Source organism: Pteropus medius, unplaced genomic scaffold, assembly GCF_902729225.1.
Source record: "Pteropus medius unplaced genomic scaffold, Ma_sr-lr_union100, whole genome shotgun sequence".
NCBI lineage: Eukaryota > Metazoa > Chordata > Mammalia > Chiroptera > Pteropodidae > Pteropus > Pteropus medius.
In genome coordinates this window covers 1-16,783 of record NW_024345420.1, presented here as the reverse complement: position 1 = coordinate 16,783, position 16,783 = coordinate 1, and the positions used below count along the sequence as shown (strand labels likewise).

Below are 16,783 nucleotides of genomic sequence, written 5' to 3'. Positions count from 1 at the left end.
GACAAAATAGACTTTCAGTCAAAAACTGTCATAAGACACAAAGAAGGACTTTATTTGATAATAAAAGGGCCAATCCACCAGGACGATATGACAATTACAAATATATTTGTTTTAAACATCAGAATATCTAAATTCATAAAACAAACTGATAGAACTGAAGGCAGAAATGGAAAACAATTATAGTAGGAGTCTTTAGTACCTCACTTTCAATAACAGACAAAACAACTAGACAGAAGTTCAACAAGTAAATAGATAACTTGAACAACATGATAAACCAAATAAACCTAACAAACATACAGAACATTCTACCCAAGAGTGGCAGAATACAGATTCTTCTCAAGTGTACGTGAGACTTTCTCCAGGATGTATTATATGTTAAACCACAAAACAAATCAACAAACTTTTAAAAACACTGAAATTATAACAAGTATCTTTTTTGACTATCGTGAAATAAAACTAAAAATTAATAGGAGAAAGAAAAGTGGAATATTTTTATATAATTGTTAACTAATGCTATCCCAATAAACCTAATTTAAAAAATAAAAAATAAATAAAAAATAAATTTAAATAATTAATTAATTAATTATTTTTTTTTAAAGTCAGCTAGTTGGTCCTCTTTGCATTCCTAATTTAAAAAAAAGTGAAAAATTTATAAATATGTGGAAATTAAATAACACATTCTTGAATAACCATTGAGTCAAAGAAGAAATTAAAGATACAACATACAAAAATTATTTAATGGTTAAAAGTAATACTAAGAAGGAAGGTTACTTCAATAAATGTCTACATTAAAAAGAAGTAAATTTTAAAATAAATAAATCACTAATTTTACACCTTAGGGATCTAAAAAGTGAAGGAAAAACTAACTAAGCCCAATGTTTGAAGAAAGAAGAAAATAACAAAAGAGCAGTAATAAACAAAATAGAAATAGAAAAAACAATATACAAATTAAGATTTTTTTAAAAGATGAACAAACTTAACAATTGTTTACCTACACTAGGAAAAGGGAATGAAGACTCAAATAAATAAAATCAGAATTGAAAAAGGATACTTATATATAACATGCTAACACTGGGTGAATGGTATACAAGAACTCTGTACTATCTTTGAACTTTTCTACATTTCTAAAATTAATTTGGAATAAAAGTTAAAAAAATATGCGACATAAAAACAGACACATTTCAGCACAACAACCTGGTGGGGAATCACTAAAGACATTCCTGTTGAGTAAGGAATAATATAAGAATGCTCATACTGCCACTATTATTTAAACATTTTATTAGTCAATGAAATTAGAAAAGAAGAAAATTTGAGGTTTAAAAATTGTAAAGAGAGAGAGAAACCTAATTCTGCTTGCAGTGTCTATTTTTAGGATGTATAACTGCAAAAAGAAAGAATTAAGAGAAAAATGAAAAACAATGAGAAGATCGTATAAGGTAGCATGATAAAAAAAGTCAATAGATTTCAAATATGTATACAAAAATCAGTTAGAATTTATGAATATTCCTTTTACAATAGCAATGAAAAAGAATATACTCTCTCCGACACAGCCAGAGCCTTCTGGGTTGGTGATACCAGAGCCAGAAATTGGAATATTTGGTCAATGTGGCAGGGATATTGGTTGTATACAGGAGGGTTGAACAAATAAATATTGAGGATAATGAGGGCCGAGTTTTGTAAATGTTGGAGAAGGGAGCTATAAGTATAGAAAATAAAATCTAGAATAAATCCGACAGTGTTGGATTGAAATAGGAGATATCATTGTGAACTCATAGTGTTTAAGAGATAGATGGATATAGAAATAGACATAAGTGTATGTATGTGTATATGTGTGTCTGCACATACATGTATTTCCTAGATCTCCTTTGAGAGGGTTTTGAAAAATGACATTCTGGAGCAGACTAAGCACCAGATTTTAGTTTCTGAATTCTGAATTTTTAATTTCTGAATTTTTAATTATCTACAACAGAAAGAAATCAAGGCTTCTTGGAGAAATGACTGATTCCACAGCAGGGAAAACACAAAAGGAACCTAGAACACTTTATGCCCCAAATCAGGAAGTGCTCCAGGAATGAGATGGACATGTCAAAAGGACATGGTAACTAACTTGACAGGTCTCCCACTATACAAACCTAAGACTATTTGAACATTTAAATAATTAACAGTAGCAAATAAAATAGGAACAAACATTCACAGTGAATGAAATAGGAATCTATACTGAGACAGTTAACTAAATAAATAAGGGAGAAAGGAAAGCTCTGCATGTACTGATATGATCGTATGGTTCTTGTTTTTTAATATGTTTATGTGGTGTATCACATTAATCGATTTGCATATGTTGAACCATCCCTGCGCCCTTGGAATGAAGCGCACTTGATCATGGTGTATAATCTTTTTAATATGTTGCTGTATTCGGTTCACTAGTATCTTCTTTAGGTTTTTTGCATTTGTGTTCATAAGAGATATTGGTCTATAGTTTCCTTTCTTGTTATCTTTACCAGGTTTTGGTAGCATAGTAATATTGGCCTCATAAAATGAGTTGGGAAGTATTACCTCTTCCTCGATTTTTTGGAAGAGTTTGAGGAGAATAGATCTTCCTTGAAAATTTGGTAGAAAACACTGATGAAGCCATCTGGTCCTGAACTTTACTTTTTCATAGGTTTTTGATGATTGTTTCAATGTTCATACTGCTGATTGGTCTATTTAGATTTTCTAGTTCTTCTTCATTCAGCCTAAGAAGATTGTATTTTTCTAATACTGCTCTTCTTATAGATTATTAAATTTTTGTTACATACTTTTTTTATAGTTTTCTTGCTTGATCCTTTGTATTTCTGTGATGTCAGTTGTAATTTCCTCTTTCATCCCTGATTTTGTTTATTTGTATCCTTTATCTTTTTCTTTAGTGAGTCTAGCCAGGAGTTTGTCAATTTTATTAACCTTCCAAAACAACAAGTTCCGTGTTGTATTTATTTTTTCTTTTTCTTTTTGTTTTGTTTTGTTTTCAATTTCATTTATTTCTGCTCTAATTTTGATGATTTCTTTCCTTCTGCTGACTTTAGGCCTCATTTGTTCTTCCTTTTCTAGTTTTTTTTTTTTTTTTTTTTAAGAAGTGGTTAGGGTTGCTTATTTGGGCTCATTCCTTGTTTTTGGAGATAGGCCTGTAATAATATGAACTTTATCCTTATGACCACTGTTGCCGTGTCCCAACAGTTTTGATATATTGTACTATCATTATCATTCATTTCTATGTATCCCTTGATCTCTCCTTTTATTTCTTTTCTGACCCAGTTATTCTTCAGTAGCATGTTGTTTAATTTCCATGTGTTTGTAGTTCTTCCTGATTTCTTTTTGCAATTGATCTCTAGTTTCAAAGCATTATGATCAGAGAATATGGTTGGTATGATTTCAACCCCCTTATATTTGTCGAGGCTATTTCTGTGTCCCAGTATGTGGTCAATTCTTGAGAATGTTCCATGTGCGCTAGAGAAAAATGTATAAGCAACTGTTTTGAGATGGAAGATTCTGTAAATGTTATGTCCAATTGGTCTAATTTGTCATTTAAGGATATTAATACTTATTGATTTTCTGTTTGGATGATCTGTCCATATTCATCAGTGGGGTATTTAGGTCCCCTACTAGGATAGTGTTTTGGTCTGTTTCTCCCTTAGTTCTGTTAGTAATTGCTTTATATATTTCGGGGCTCCCTAATTGGGATCATAGATACTAATAAAAGTTATGTGTTCTTGGTGCATGATTCTCTTTATCATTCTGAAGTTTCCCTCAGTATTTTTCTTGACTTTTTTTTTTTTTATTTTGAAGTAATTTTGTCTGATATTAGTACCACTACTCCTGCTTTTCTCTGAATGCCATTTGCTTGAAATATCATTTTCCACCCTTTCACTTTAAGTCTATATTTATCTTTTTGGAGCTGAGAGGTGTTTCCTGGAGGCAGCATATGGTTTTTTGTTTTGTTTTGTTTTGTTTTTTTGTTTTGTTTTGTTTTCCATTCTGCAACTCTGTGCCTTTTTATTGGTGAGTTCAGTCCATTTACATTTAGGGTGATTATTGAAATATAAAGACTTCTTATAGCCATTTTATCTTTTGCTTTCTGGTAGTTCAGTGTTTCCATTGCTTCCTTGTCTTTGTGGGTTTATTTATTTATTTTTTTGATTTATTTATTTATTTTTTATTTTGGTTGGCTTTTGTGGGTTTTCCCTCTGATTCTTCTTGTTTTATGTTAGGTACTTCAGTTCTGAATCTTTGGTGAGTGGTTAACATCACAAATATGTAATGAATAGTTATATATATACAGTCATCCGTTTTCTTCTGCATATACCTTATCTCCATTCCCCTTTGCGGATTTGATCTTTAAATCCTCCCCATTTCAATGATTTTGTCTCCATTTGTCCTTATGTGTGCTGAATGTTCATTACTATCCTGCTATAGTAATTATATTCTTATGGTTTATGTTTATAATACTCTGTTCTTAGTAAGGGTTGCACTCCTCTGCTTCTATTTTATAGTAACTCTATTCATAATTATTTTTATTTATTTATTTGTTTGTTTGTTTGTTTGTTTGTTTGTTTATTTTTTGACATTTTGTTTTAGGTAAGCTGACCCCTTTCAGTATTTCATATAGTGCAAGTCTTGTAGTGGAGAATTCTCTCAATTTTTGTATGTCTGGAAAAGTCTTTATTTTTTCTTCATATCTAAAAAATAGCTTAGCTGGATACATTATTCTAGGCTTGTTGTTCCTTTCACCGAATAGTTTACATATTTGATTATACTCCTTTTTAGCTTTTAAAGTTTGTACTGAGAAGTCTGAGGATAATCTCATGGGTTTTTCTTTATAAGTTATCGTTTTCTTCTCCCTGGCTGCCCTGAGAATTCTGTCTTTGTCATTGGTTTTTGATAATTTTAATACAATGTATCTTGGTGAAGGCCTTTTTGGGTTGAGCTAATTGGGTGTTCTGTTGACTTCTTGAATTTGAATCTCCAACTCATTCCTTAGATTTGAGAAATTCTTGTTAACTCTTTGTCTGAAAATGCTTTCTATTTCCTGCTCCTTTTCCTCTCCTTTGTTAATGTCCATTATTCCTATGTTTCCTCTCCTGATGGTATCAGCTAGTTCTTGTATTTCTCTTTCATTATTTTTCAATCTTTGATTTCTCTCTTCTTCCTTCTGATGCATTTCTAGATTTCTGTCTTCAATATCACTGATCCTTTCCTCCATTTGGTCGACTCTATTTCCCAAGCTTGATATCTCATTTTTCAACTCTTGCAGTGTGTTCTTCATCTCCAGAAGTTCTATTAGGTTATTTTTGAGGGTTTCAATCTCCTTGCTAAAGAACTCATTCTGCTCATCTAGTTGTTTTTTCAGTTTCTGAATTGTTGATGTGATTCATTTCATATATCATTGAGGTTTTTTTTGGAATTACCATCCTGAATTCTCTGTCATTTAAGTCACATATTTCTATGTCTTTAAGCTTATTTTCTGGAGATTTTTCTCTTTCTTTCCGAGATGCCTTGTCACCTTGGTTGTTCCTCGTGTTTAATGGACTATTTCTCCACCTGAGCATTAATAGAAATGTATTCTGCTATTTCTCCAGAAAGATTTACTATATAAAGGTCTCTTTTTACTCTGTTGCAAAGAAGGCAGTTTTCTTTTGGTTTCCAGTAGGTGGTGTCTAAGCCTCTTTGATCCCTACTTTATATAAAGCCTTAATAATGCCTTTATATAATGCCTTTAAAAAAAAAAAAGATATTTAATCACGCTTGCTACCCTCAGGCTCAGTCCCTGTTCGTTTTAGCAACAATTTCGGTATCATTTTCTCAGATTCCCCTGGGGATCCGTGGTGATCAGTATCGGAGGGTATGGGGGAAGGGGCCCTCTGGATTGGGAGTTGGGGGTTGCAACTCAGCCTTGGTTTTGCATCCACAGCTGGTAAATATCAACTGTTTTTTCTCTGTTTTCCGCTTCTCTGCTTTCTGCCCTGATGACTTAGTCCTGCTGCTGGCTGAGTGGAACTCACATACTCTCCCAGACAGAGCTGTTCAAGGAAGTTGCCGCACCTTCTCCCATCCGCCTTTCCCTACAGGGAGCTCTGGGGGCTGTGAGAGTCAGCTTCTTTTTTTCTCACAGTCCACCAACCTACACCCGGGAGTCTGACCTGTGGTAGCTCTTATGCGCAGATCCCACACTCATACGTGCTAGTGTGCAGTTTGGGTGTTTTTTTGTTGAGTTTTAGATGTTCAGCTTATTGTTGTTTCAAGGGGAGAGGTCTGGGGACGTCTCTCACTCCGCCATGTTTTTCGGGAATCTCTTTCATATAAATTTTGAATTATTTGTTCTTATTCAAAGAAAGATATCATTGGTATTTTGACAGGAATTTTACTGAATCTGTAGATTTTTTTGGATAGTCTGGTCATTTTAATAATAGTAATACTTCTAATCTATGAGTATGGTATATCCTTACATTTATTTATCTCCTTTTCAATTTCTTTCTTCAATGTCTTATAGTTTTCAGAGTACAGGTCTTTCATTTCCTCGGTAAAATTTATTCCTAGGTATTTTACTATTTTTGGTACAATTATAAATGGGATTGTTTTCTTAATTTCTCCTTCTGAATGTTCATTATTAGTGTATGGGAACATAATGGATTTCTATATATTGATTCTGTATCTTGCTAATTTCCTAACTCTTTTATTAATTATAATTTTGATAGATTCTTTACATTTTCTATACATAGTATCATGTCATCTGCAAATAATTATAGTTTTACTTCTTCTTTTTCAATTTGGATGACTTTTATTATAATTTACATATTATTTATTTATTTATTTTTGTCTGATTGCTATGGCTAGAACTTCCAATACTATATTGAATAATATTTATGAGAGTAGTCATCCTTTTTCTTGTTCCTGATTGTAGAGGAAAAGCATTCAACTTTGCATCATTGAATAAGATGTCTGCTGTGGGCTTGTCATATATAGCCTTTTTCAAGTTGAGGTAATTTTCATTTATACCCATTTTGTTGATTGCTTTATCATAAATTTATGTTGGATCTGGTCAAATGCTTTTTCTACACTTATTGAAATAATCATATCATCCTTACCCTTGGTTTTGTTGATGTGATGAATCACATTAATGTTTTGCAAATATCCCTTGCATTTCTGCTGTAAGTCCCATTTAATTATTGTGTATAATCATTTTAATGTACTGTTAAATTTTGTTTGCTAGTATGTTGAGAATTTTTTCATCTATGTTTATCAGGGATATTGATCTGTAATTCTCTCTCTCTTTTTTTTTTTTGTGTGCCTTGTCTGGTTTTGGCATCAGGATAATACTGGCCTTGTAAATTGGGTTTAGATGCATTAATTTCTTTTAAATAGTTTGAGCAGAATATGTACTGTCTTCTTTAAATGTTTAGTAGAATTCACCTATGAAGCCATTTTTTTTTTCCTGGGCTTTTGTTTCTTGGGGATTTTTTTGATTAGCACTCATAGGAGAAAATCTTTATAAACTGCAGTTACACAAACATTTCATATAATAATACAAAAAACAATCTATATTAAAAACCTTATAAATTCCACTTCAGGAAAATTTAACATGTCTGCTTTGAAAAGACACTTTTAAGAAAATGAAAATAGAAGCCACAGACAGGGAGAAAATATTTGCAAACAAGTATCTGATTAAAAAACTTGTATTCAGAATATATAAGAAAATCTCAATACTTGAAAATTAAAAAATACTTTAATAAAAAATTGAGGGAGACCTAAGTAAAGAAGATATATGGATGGCAAATAATCAAATAATAAAAAAAAAAAACGCTCAACATCATTTGTCATTAGAGAAATGCAAACTAAAACCACAGTAAGATAGCACTTTGTACCTAATAAAATGGCTCATATTACAAAATAATAATAATAATCTTACATTTCCAATTACTGGTGATGATACAGAACAATTGAAACTTATACATTGTGAAGAAAATGAAACATGGTGCAGCTAGTTTGAAAAAGTGTTTCAATATTTTGTAAGTTAAGATACTCTTACCATTGATTCAATAACCTCACTTGTAGATATTTACTCCATAAACAATGAAAGTTAACATGTACACAAAAATCTGTATACAAATATTTTAGTTGTTTTGTTTATAAGTAACCATAAAAAATCTAAATGTCCCTCATCTTGTGGATGAATAAACCAACTGTGTTACATCCATATAATAGTATATCACTCAGAACTAAAAATGAACTACTGATACTCTCAACAATGTGGAGAAATTTCAAATATATTAAAGTAAGCAGAAGAAGCTATTCGAAAGGCTACATATTTATTGTAGAACTCTATATAATATTCTGGAAAATCAAAGCTCTAAGAATTGAAAACATGAATGTTTGACAGAGTTTTGGAGTGGGATAGGTAATGATTACAAATGAGGCACAAAGAAATTTGAGGAGACCATGAAACTACCATATATTTTGATGGTAGTAATGGTTATACAATTCTATGCATTTGTACTCTACAAAGGGTAAATTTTTCTCTATGTTAACTGACTTTTTAAACAAAACAGTTTTCAGCAGTTAGGTTTTTGGGTTTTTTTTTTTTTTTTTGATGAGTCTTAGAAATGCATTAAGAAAATTTTTAGATCCTGAGATTGAGAGTATAGATTAATTAAGTACAAACAACTAAAGAATAGTTAATAACCCATATTAAAATAGATGGAATAAGTAGAGGGAGGAAAAGATGAGAAGTACATTCATTTCAGCCTACACAAAATTTGTGTGTGTGTGTGTGTGTGTGTGTGTGTGTGGGGCAGGATTATATAATGGATTCATTTTCTTCCTGCTTTTCATATAGCATTCTATTTTGAGAATTTTTCTAAGTTATTTAAAAATTACTGCAAACATAATCAAGGGGCTAATGTTAATTCAACCTGTATAATATTCTACCTATATAATATTCTGAAAAAAATGAACTACTTAGGCAAAAGGAGAATGCAAAATACTTTTCAGTGAGTTTTTAGTACTTATCATAAGAATTGATAACATGTATGTTTCCTCATTGAATCAATAATGAATAAGTTATATTATTAAAGTTTCGGTTTGGATATTAAGGTCCTGAGATTCAGTGGATAGATCTTGTTCCTGATGAATAAACATCAGCTTTGTATATAACATGGCAATTCCAAGGTTCAAGCAAATATCCTTTAAGCAGGGAGCAAAAATTAACAAATAAATTAATATTTACTTTTAAGTTTGTTCTTGTACTGTTGCCTCGAAGCACTTAATTGCTTAAAATTGTTCTAGTTTATGACACTGTCCTATCATTACTGCGTTTTCATAACAGGTAGCAGGCTTGAATTTTAAAAGAATACAGACTCCCACGTGTACCTTTCCTAGTCACATCTTGTACTTTAGGAGAAAATATTACGTAAAATGAAGCTTTATAAGTGACAGGTTGTGGTTCCAGCAAATAAATATATATTATTCACATTCGATCTATTATGATACTATTGTACTTTTTTTTTTTTACATTTTTCTTTTCTAATTCGCAAAGCCTTTAGAAACATAATCCCAAACAAAGTTCAATTGTAAGTATTAGCTTTAATATGATTCAGGTAGAGACTTCAAACCGATACATTCATTGTTGAATTTTTTAAATATCCTTTCTAGTTAGAGCTACACTATCTAAATTAAAACCAGCTGACTCTAGTCAAAAACTGTCATAATAATATGAGAGTTATCTTTCAGTGCTAGATATGTTTGCACTGATCCAGTCTTACTTACTTCATTTTTGCAATCTCCCTTCAAAATGGTTAGCCAGGTTTGAGTTGCCTTAAGAATTTTAATAATTCTCACAAAAGTTCACTAATACCATGCTCTTATTAACTGAACCAATCATAGATGTAAAGAAAAGTAACACATTACCTTTCACTCCAGAAATATTTTTATTCTGCTTCAGATATATTTTTTAAATGATACTTAGTTCTTAAATGTGCATTATAACAGTAAAAACATATAAACAGATTAAGATACCAATGTTTGATTTTCATTTTCTGTGAAAAATAATATTCTCATGGTATATTTGTCTGTTGCTAGAAATAGAGAAGTTCTTTCTGTCACGCTCAAACTCATATTTAGAAAAGCAATTTTTTTTCAAATAAATCATAACTCATAAGTGCTTGACTCTGAACAATTTTGTTCACCGGTGTTTTGGAGTGCTTATTGTACAGATGTATGAATATCTATAAAATATTTATAGAAGAAAACAAAGTTGGTGTCTGCTTGTTGTGTATTGAGGGAGAAATGAACCAGCTCAACTTTAAGCCCCAAAAGATTTCTTTGCAATGTTCTAGAATAATTTACCTTGGACCCTGCCTGCTAGGCTCATTCAAGGTATCCCAAGGAGAGTATGTTATCATTTGGATTTTGTTTGCAGCTTAGAAACGAGGTTGACCTGCTTACTTTTCAATACCAAAGTAAAATGCCATTTGTTGTCTGGCAAAAAATGTATGTCAGAGACATGGATATTCTCTCACTAAACTTATTTTTTCTGGTGTAGTCCCAAGTTCCTGGAAATCAATCTTTTAATAAAGAGTGAAATGTCTGTTGTCGATTTATATAGAATAAAAGGTCAAGACATTTATTCAGAGAAAAAAATTAAATTAGAAAAAGAGAAAGCTCTTTTGGGAAATAAAGGAGGGTTAATAAAAATAGCCTGTTTGTTATCACATAATAATCACAGAAATGTTTGTCCCAAACATTCCTGCTAAAAAATCAGTTTTAATTATGATTCTAGGTTAGAATAGTTCCTCACAGTTGAATATTCTGTTGATTTTATATTGATAACTATGAACCAATTAATAGTAGTGATAAAATTAATAATAAAACTGACCTGCCATTTTAATATAAGCATACCTCATTTTACTGCACTTTACTTTTTTGCGTTTCACAAATACTGCGTTTTTTAGCAAGCAAGACTATTGGTGCCATTTTTTAAACTGTGTATGCTCATTTTGTGTTTCTGTGTCATATTTTGATTAATTCTAACAATACTTCAAACTTTTCCATTATTACTACATTTGTTATGGTGATCTCATTAGTAATATTTTTTAAAAGGTTTGTCTATTTTATTTATCTTTCCAAAGAACCAGCTTTTAGTTTTATTGAACTTTTCTATTATTTTCCCCTCTTTAATGCCACCCTCCCACTTCCATCCCTGACCTATGGATGTTGCCATTTCCCCTTAAGAACTGGATCTCTGAAGGCTGTGCATCTCCTCCCACAGACTCGCAGCAAGCACCTGGGGCCTGGCGCACCCAGGGCCTGGCACCCCCGGTGCACTTGGGGGACCTGGTGTACCCGAGGGCCCTGGCGCACCTGGGGGTATGGTCTGTGGCTCCACCTGGGGCGCAAATCCAGGACCTTCTGTGTGTAAAGCAGACATGCTACTATACTATGGAGCCACCCCCTTATTAGTAATATTTGATGTTACTATTGTAATTGTTTGGGAACACCACAAACCATGTTTATATAAGAGGGCAAACTTAACTGATAAATGTTCTGTGTGTTCTGATTGCTCCACGACTGACCTTCTCCTATCTGTCTCCCTCTTCTGAGATCTCCCTATTCCCTAGACACAACAATATTAAAATTAAGTCAGTTAGTAACTCTACAATAACCGCTAAGTGTTCAAATAAAAGAAAGAGTCCCACATATCTCACTTTACATCAAAAGTTAGACGTGATTAGTTTTCAGTCAAGATGGCAATGTAGGCAAATGCTATGCTTGCCCCTTCCCATGACCACATTAAAATTACAGTTAACTTATAGAACAATCAACCTGGAGAACTATCTGAAAATTAGTTGAACAGAAGTCCTATAACTAAGGACATAAAGAAGAAACCATATCAAGATTTGTAGAAGGAATGGAGATACAGAACAAACTGGCCCCGCACCCACATGTGACAGTTGAGCATCGGAAGGGATATCTCAGCCACAGAGGTTCCCCTGGAGGAGTGAGGGGCCCCAGCCGTACACCAGGGCTCTGCAGCCCAGAGTTCCAGTGCTGGAAAGAGGAGTTCCCACAAAATCCGGCTGTAAAAATCCGTAAATATTTTGACCATCTGGATGAGATGGGAAACAGCTAGAAACCGAGATATCCCCTTAAGGAACCATGCACAGACTCATTCTCTCACTGGCACTCACCCTGGGCTCTGGCAGAAAGACTGCATCTCAGGAAGTACCAGAGATATAGAAGGAAAGACTGGGTTCTGTGGCTTCAGGCTGAGGGCTAGAGGGACAGCACCATTGTCCCTGTGTTCAGCCCTCCTCCCAAGCCACCTACAGGTGGGTGTCATCTTGCCTGTGTTGAACCCACCCCGCTAATGGCCAAATATGAATCTTCATTGGCCTGGTGAAATCTGCTTGCTTCACTCTGGTGACTAACTGAGACCCTATCCCACCCAACTTTTAAATTGCCAGAGGCACATTCATGGCTAGGCAACCAGCCCTAACCCACCCTCTTGGCAAGAGGTTCAGAGACAATTTAAGAAGTGGGAAATCAGCCCTGTATTTAGCTACAGTATTTCTTGAACAAATCTCAGGGGTCTGCAAGTCCAAGGTGGGCACCATCTAGCTTTGGTATGATCTGAGGCTTTTGCAAATGGCCACAAGCTCAGTTCTAGTACTAAATCTTAATGTGCACTAACCTGAAGAACACCACTGGCTCCACCCTGATGACTCCCTGTGATCCTGCTTTACCCAACTCACATGCCACCCAAGACTTCTTAAGCTGGTGATTCTTAGTAGCCTCAGGCCTTGGGATGCCCTGAACCTTTTGTTAAGCTGCCCTAGGCCCAGTACTGAGGACAGCCTGCCTCATATCAATGCATGGCCTCTCCCAAATGCCTCCAGGACCAGCACAGGCAGAGACCAACCATGGATCACTTTGTGGCTCCTACCAGGTATCCCCAGGTGGTTACAAGCAAATGACTGTGGTCTACATGGGAACCCCTCCCAAGTGGATCCAGAAACAACACACCTGAAGGCTAGTGTCAGACCACAACAGAGCACAACCTTTTGTTAAGCTGTCCTTAGAGACTTCTTTAAAAAGAAGAAGAGGGAAATCATAACTATGAATAATACATGATGATAACTATGTAACTATTAATAATCACTCTAAATGTAAATTGATTAAATGTTCCAATCACAAGTGACAGACTCAAAGGGTGGTCTCAACAGGAACATGAGACCACTGGGGCAAATCCCACTCCATAGAGCCAGCCCCCACACAGCAGTTCACACATTATAGGTGTGGCCAATCCTCACAGCCAGTCAGCCTGAAAGTCGATCCCACCCACTTATGTGCTCAAAGAAATCAAGGCTTAACTACAATAGGAGAAAACAGACAATCTGTATAAGAGACACTTCTGGAGCACCAATTGCAAGTGGCAAGAGAGACTGCACCACTGGGCCACATAGGGTACCTACTACATAAGGTCACCTGGGGAAAACTGGAAAATGAAGCAGATCTACCTAATATATAACAACAAACACAGAGAGGCAGCCAAAATGAGAAAAAAAAGTCTCAAACAAAAGAACAGGAGATAATTCTACAAAAATAACTAAGTAAAATGGAAGCAAACAATCTACTAGATACAGCGTTCAAAACACTGGCTATAAGGATGCTCAATAAACTTAGGAAAAGTATAGATGAGCTCAGTGATAATTTCAACAAAGAGATAGTAAGCATAAAAAAGGACATAGCAACCATAAAAACAAAACAGAAATGAAGAATACAATAACTGAAATGAAGAATATACTAGAAAAAATTAACAGTACGTTAAATGAAGCAGAGAATCAAATTTGTGATTTTAAAGACAAGGTAGCAGGATATACTCAATCAGAACAGTAAAAAGAAAAGGAAAGAAAAAAAAATATTTGAGGAAAGTTTAGATCTCTGGGACAACATCAAGCATAAAAACATTCTCATCATAGGAGTACCAGAAGGAAAAGAGAAAACACAAGAGATTGAGAACCTATTTAAAGAAATAATGACTGAAAAATTCCCTAACCTGGTGAAGAAAATAAACATACAAGCCCAGGAAGTACAGAGAGCCCCAAACAAGATGAACCCAAACAGACCCACACTGACACATTATCATTAAAATTCTAAAGATTAAGAACAAAGAGCGAATTCTAAAAGCAGCGAGAGAAGAGCCATTAGTTACCTGAAAGAGAGCTCACATAAGACTACAAGCTGATTTTGCAACAGAAATTTTACAGGCCAGAAGAAACTGGTAAGAAATACTCAAAGTGATGAAAAAAAAAGAAAAAAGAAAAAAAAAGAACCTACAATCAATACTACTCTGCCTATCAAGGCTATCAATTAAGAGTAAAGATGATATAAAGAGCTTCTCAGTCAGGAAAAAGCTAAAGGAATTCACCGCCACCAAGCCAATATTACAAGAAAAGTTGAAGAGACTTCTTTAAAAAGAAGAAGAGGGAAATCATAACTATGAATAATACATGTTGATAACTATGTAACTATTAATAATCACTCTAAATGTAAATTGATTAAATGTTCCAATCAAAAGACATAAGAGAGATGAATAGATAAGGAAACAAGACCCATATGTATGCTATCTACAAGAGATCCACTTCATATCAAAAGACATGCACAGGCTAAAAGTAAAGGAATGAAAAAATATATTTCAGACAAATAAAAATTTTAAAAAGCTGGAGTAGCAATGCTAATATCAGACAAAATAGACTTTAAAACAAAGGTTCTAATAAAAGACAAAGAATGACATTACATAATGAAAAAAAAGACCAACAAGAGAACATAACCCTAGCAAACATTTATGAATCCCACATAAGAGCACCAACATGTATAAAGCAAATATTGACAGACATAAATGGAGAAATCAACAGTAATATAGTCAAAGTAGGGGACATTAAGACCTCATTGACTCTAATGGGCAGATCTTCCAGACAGAAAATTAACAAGGAAGCATCAACAGTGACATAAAAGTCATTGTAGACTAGATAAATTTAGTTGATATTTTTAGAGCATTTTATCTCAAAGCAGCAGAATATATATTTTCTCAAGTGCATGTGAAATATTTTCCAAGAGACACCATATGCTAGGCCACAAAACAAGTCTCAATAAATTTAAGAAGACTGAAATTATATCAAACTATACTACATGGCTATAATAATCAAAACAACACGGTACTGTTATAAAAAGAAACACATAAACGATGGAACAGAAAAAAGTAGCCCAGAAATAAATTCACAACTATATGGTCATTTGATCTATGATAAAGGAGGAAGGAATATATAATGGGGTACAGACAGTCTATTCAATAAACAATGTTGGAAACATTCAACAGATATATGCAAAAAAAAATAAAACTTTCTTACACTATAAGAATAAACTCAAAATAGATTAAAGACTTAAATGTAAGATTTTTTAAGGTAACAATTCCATTCAGTTGCAGCTCTGTATTTAAGAAATGTGTTTGAATAATTAAAAAAAAAAAGAAATGTGTTTCTTTTTGGTTTTGTTTTTATTCATTTGAAGCAGAGATTAACCTGACTAAAAGTAAGACAAGATTGGATATTAGCTTTAAAAATGCCAGATCATTGGTCATTGATTTTTTCGTCAACACTTAACCAATATTTTCCTTTGTTAACAGAAATGTATTCTACATGTTATTTTAACAACTAACTTTACATAATTCTAAAAGAGCTAGTATTTTGGTGAGAAACAATATTAAAATTTCAAATTCTGTTGAAACATGCAAGCAACTAGTTTTATTTGATTAAAATATATCTGGCCATGCATTTCAAGTATAGTCGCCAATGCTATAATTAATTATACCATCTCTATTAAAAATTCCAATGGTAAATAGGAAACAGAAACACTAAAATAATACCAACAGGCACTACAAAAATTCTGAATGAAACACATAGATGCACACATACGCGCACACATGATTAGCAAAGATAAAATATAATTATCTACCAACAAATCCAGTCAAAATAATGAGAAACAGATGTTATAGTAAAATATGTCCATATATTTATATTTGTCTGAATATTTTTATTAAATGTAACATGGGATCTCAGTAGGGATGGGGAAGAACTCCAGAACTACTCCTCCATAGCATAAAAATAAATCAGAATTATAAGACAATGTCTGAATAAGGTCATCTATAATTAAAAATAAATTCTATGTTGATATAATTTTTTGGCCAAATCAATTAATCTTAAACTGGCATATTGATTTTGTCACCCCAAAGTAGCAATTGTATTTTCAAGCAGCATTTTAACACACACACATAAATGCCAAAGTATATATTTTTTCCAAGAAGTACTATGGTATTCGATCATCTCTCTTATATTAACAATATTTATATATAAGAGTGAAAATCTAGACACTACTATTCAAATATTCTTGAAAAGAGTAGAAATCTAGACACTACCATTCAACTGTTCTTAAAAAGGTAAACTAATCTTCTGATTTATCACTCAACTTCCTGCTGCTGGGAGAGGGGCAGGGATGAAGAACACAAAATAGGAAAACCAGTCTACGGCCATGCTCCCCTGAACCAGCCTGATCCTGTCTGATCTTGGAAACTAAGCAGAGTCAGGCCTGGTTAGTACTTGGATGGGAGACCACCTAGGAAGACCAGGTGCTGTAAGCGTAAAAAATAAAAATATAAGGTATTGTAAGCTGACAAGGTCCTTGCAATCTGTGAGGTCAACCAAGG

The 16,783-nt window shown here is 33.3% G+C and overlaps 1 pseudogene; it reads left to right on the top strand.

Moving 5' to 3' along the window:
* Positions 1-16,598: 16,598 nt before the first annotated feature.
* Positions 16,599-16,717, top strand: LOC120611046 (uncharacterized; annotated as a pseudogene).
* Positions 16,718-16,783: the final 66 nt, after the last annotated feature.